The sequence below is a fragment of the Prinia subflava genome, chromosome 10 (assembly GCF_021018805.1).
Source record: "Prinia subflava isolate CZ2003 ecotype Zambia chromosome 10, Cam_Psub_1.2, whole genome shotgun sequence".
In the NCBI taxonomy this organism is placed as follows: Eukaryota; Metazoa; Chordata; class Aves; order Passeriformes; family Cisticolidae; genus Prinia; species Prinia subflava.
In genome coordinates, this window is record NC_086256.1 from 10,870,117 (window position 1) to 10,874,656 (window position 4,540).

A 4,540-nucleotide genomic window follows, 5' to 3' on the forward strand; every position below is an offset into this window, starting at 1 on the left:
CTATGCTGTCAAAGTGGGGAAGAGTTGGCTCCATGGTCACTCTGCAAATATTAGAATGGTGTTTTTGTTTGTTTTTGAAATCACCTTGAGATGGCATTTCTCCAAAACTGAAGGGTTAGGTGTGTTCAGCAAATGGGCTGGCTGGCCATTCCTGACCGTCTCTTGCCTGAATCCTGGCCCCTATCAAAAGTTGCAAAACTTCCTCCTCATCCTGCCTCTAAACCAAACTTCACCTGCCTGTTCCCACCTGCTGACCCTCATTCTAGCAGCTCTCTGGTCTTGTCTGTCTTATCTCTCTTTCCAGTTCTGTTCCCTCCTGCACACACACACACACATACACACCTACACACACACACAACCCCCAAAGCACTCTCTGGTCAGCACTTGCAGAGCTGAGTGACTGCTCTGGGGCTTGGCCATCTCCAGCACCTCCAAACAGAGGTGCTGGACTCACCCACTCTTTTATTTCTCTACCCCACGTATTTCTGTCTCCATGTCTTTTTAACAGTTTTACCATGTCACTTGCCTTCTTTTTTAAGTAGGTTCTTGGCCTGGGCTCGTGGTTGTAGTATCTGAGCACCTTTCAGTCATGCATGAACTGATGTGACTCATGTCAGACTTGGGTGATTTGTTCTCTCTCCCCATTCTCTCCCCATTCTCTCCCAAGAAGGAGGGCTGCACATACTGTGCTGGAGTCTTTGTTTTGTTTGGGTAAAGTTTCAGTTTGTGAGCTTTTCCTGTGAGCGAGAGGCAGGGGCTGTCACCCTCAATCTTCATTCTTTCATCCCTTCAATGTATTCTGCTGGTATGTTGAAGATTTTCACAATTTTTGCGTTATCTCAGCGCTACATTCCTCTGATACCAAGAATGTTTGGCATTGTATTTAGTGGCTAAAACCATCCTGAAGTATTCTGTCTTCTGTTTTTGTGCAAGTCAGTCTTTAACTATTAGAGGTCAATCAGAAGATGCTGAGAACAAAGCAGTCCACACATGTCCTGTCAGTTTTTACACCTTCCCCTGCATTAACCACTGCTGGTCACAGCAGGGCATGGGGCTACATGGATGTCTGGGCTGGACTGGTCTGAACAGTTCTGTGTCCTGTTTCTCAAAAATCTTTGTTGATGCTCTTCAAGGCACACCCCCAAAATCCACAAACCCAGGAAAATTTTAGTCTTATTTAATTTTTTCTACTTTTCCATGGGATATTAGCAGGAAGATAACTTCTAGAAGATGGGTTTAGTTACAGTAAGAACTCCACTTTGGAAAAGATATTGAAAGAAAATAGTGTGATCATGAGATTCATATTTGCTTTAGGTGGTGGACTCAGTTTTTGCTCTCCCTATCCTCCAGCCATTTCTGAGTGAAAAAGAAAATGAACAACTGAGTTCAGGAGGAGAGGTGTAATGAACCAGGTGATTTTTTAAAACTAGGTAAAGAACCCTAAATTCTCAAACAATTCATCTTGGTGATCATTAAATAAAACTGCCACTCAAATTCTCACTTACATAAGATACAAAATGATCTGTAAAAATGGTTGTACAAATAAGTTCCCTTGGGCATTCCTGTGGCTCACTGTACCATCATATACTGTCTTAGGGATTGATTTAGAGCAATCGAAACTAATAAAAATGAAACTGCAAAGAAGAGGAGACAAGCCAGCTTCAGCTACTGTGGTTGGATGTGGATTTGTTTCAGGCAGCTGGGAGGAAGATGAACCCATTTTCCTCCATATCTTCTTCTTACCCACTGCTGCCATCCCCAGCATCAGGGACAGAGCAGAGCTGCCACTGAGATGAGCCCTTTCCCTTTTTCCTGATGAGAGGCATCTCCATGCATGGCCAGGGACATTCAGTATTTTAAGAGCTGACCTTCACATATAGCTAAATCCAGAAAAAGTTGGTGCTGCCCCCAAGAGAAGTACCCATATCATCTTATTTCTTATTCCCTCTTGATACCACATTTTCCATGACATTAACAGAAACAACTGCAGTATCAATCAAATCAGGGGTCAATTTTGGATTAAAACTAATCTCGGGAAAAAAAAAAAAAAAAAAAAAAAAAAAAAAAAAAAAAAAAAAAAAAAAAAAAAGGCAAGTTTTAATGATGTGTTTTCCCTTGCAGCCTTGCTTATGCTGGCAGCAGCATGAGGTGAAGGGCTATGCTGAGGGCTTGTGGCAGGGGGAAGGCAGGGCTGCTTTCCACACCAAGACTCCTTTATGCTTTTGTTGTTTTGTTGTTGGACAACTGACACTTCCTTCTGCAGCATAAATGATATATAAAATTATAGCCTAATGTAAAAGGTCATTGCTTTGTGCCCACTTTGATTTTTAAAAGTTTCCCTATGTTAAAATATTGATCAGTACTTCTGTCTGTAGGACCAAAGGCTCTGCATGCTTTGGGTGCCGTGTTCTGTGCTGGCTGTGCAGAGCAGCTATAAATTCAGGAGGCTGCTTTGCATAACCACTGGGGCACAATGCAGCCCACACTGGAGTAAATCAGGGATGTGCTTCATCTTTTTATGTGTTGCATCTGAGAGACAAAAGGAGAGAGAACCTCCGTGCCCGAGATCGAGTCATCTCCACCCTCTGGTTTTCCAGCTCTGGGCAGGGCGGCTGCCCCTCACAGTAGCAAGAGCTGCAATCCCCCTAGCCCAACCCTGGCAACAAACACCTTCTGCTCTGGTTTCCTCACTCTCTACCCCAAATTCCCAGCAGGATGCCGAGCCTGAGGCTTCCCCTCCACAGCTGGAGGCATTGACATGCTGGGGAAGAGCAGGTGGAAGAGGGAGCTGCTTGAAGGTGAGCATGGAGGCTATAGGGGAAAAGGGGACACTACAGAATTTGGGAGAGGCTGGGCCGCAGGATGTGACTTGGGGATGGAGAAAGAAGTAGGAGGTGGTCACAGGGATACAGAAGTTGGCAGCTCTGCCCCCAGAAACCTCCCTCCAGGTGGTTGTGTTACACCTCCAGCCCGCTGCTCATGGTGTCCTCCACAATCCCACGTCCCTCTCCAGCCTCCTGCTCCAGCACAGAGCCTCCTGAAGCCCAGCTGCTCTCTCCAAGCCACCCTTCATTCCACCTGTGATCCCGACTGCTGGCACCACTGCTGTGCCTTTGGTGGGCTCTGGCTTCGGGCATCCTATTACATCCCTTTGGAAGCTGTTTAACTCTACTGTGGTTAAAAATGGGTATCTTAATTTCTAGTTTGAATTTGTCCAGTTTCATCTTTATTAGCTTTTATTATCCTGCTCTTATCTGCTGTGGAGCCCTTTAATATTGAAAGGCTGCAGACAGCCAGAATCCTCATAAGAGCTGGGTTCTTGCTCCAGGAACTGCAGCATATGCTCCTTGTGGAAAATCCATTTTTCCAGTCTTCCTCTTATACAAACATCCAAATGAAAGTTTATATCTGAGCATCTTTTTTTTCTTTCTTTTTCAGGGACAGTTTAGAGTTCAGGTAACACAGCAGAGTGTGTGAGCAGTGGTGTGTGCATGTCCCATGCTGTGCCTTCCCACAGGACCCTGGCAGGTGAGGAGGGCTTTGAGGAAAGACATGCCACAAAGGTGGTGTCCCTCAGAGACTTGAGGTGTTTCCTCATGTAACTCATCACTCACTTCTTATTTATGCTTCCCTAGTGCATGAGCAGACATACTGTGAGACTCTATATGAAAATGCTATAAAGTAAAGAAGAGTTTTTATTGCACCAGCTTAAAGACTGCATCAGTCTTTCAAATGGCATTTAGTATTGCCACTTTGACTCCATAGATACAGCTCTGCAACGCTGCCATCATAAACTTCAACTTACAGCTTTGACCACGAGGCTGCACTCGGCAGTGACAGCCCAGCCAAGGAGGACGGAATCCTTTCCCAAGCTGAAGATACATAATCCCTTGGAAGATAATTTGTCTGCAAGAAAAACACACATTAGTGGGATTTGTTGTTTGTATAACCCAAGAATGGTTTTAATTAAACAATAAATCTAAGAAGCAATTAGGCAAAAAGGAGTTGAGGCAAAATTGGTATTTTGAGAGAAAGCTGAGATATTGCACTTTAAAAATCAGACGGGCTGCATGTTCAGCAAGTATCTGCTACAGCACCTGTGGAAGAGCCACAGTGTGGTGTTGCATAAATAGATGCCTATCAGGCGAGAAGCTCCATGGGTAGATATGTAATTATACAACTTAAAAAAAATAAAGGCATAATATTTATACTGCAGCCTGGATTGGCTTCAATCATGTGCATAATACATTTATTTGAAAACATCCTAATTATGTGTTTACCTGACAGAAGGAGCCATTACAGTCACCCTGGCACGTAAACCCATTTTATAAATCTGCCTGCTTTTGCCTTTACCCAAGAGACATACACCAACTGCACATTTATGATTATTTATTTTAATCTGTGAAATATATAAATAGTAGCATTCTTAAAAGATATCATTAAAACATTCTGGATTTCTTATTTCTTCTTTCTATATTGCTGGGCTTTTTTCTTAGAGCTTTTCTGAGCAGGGATGTTGCATTTCATATGCAGGGGAAAA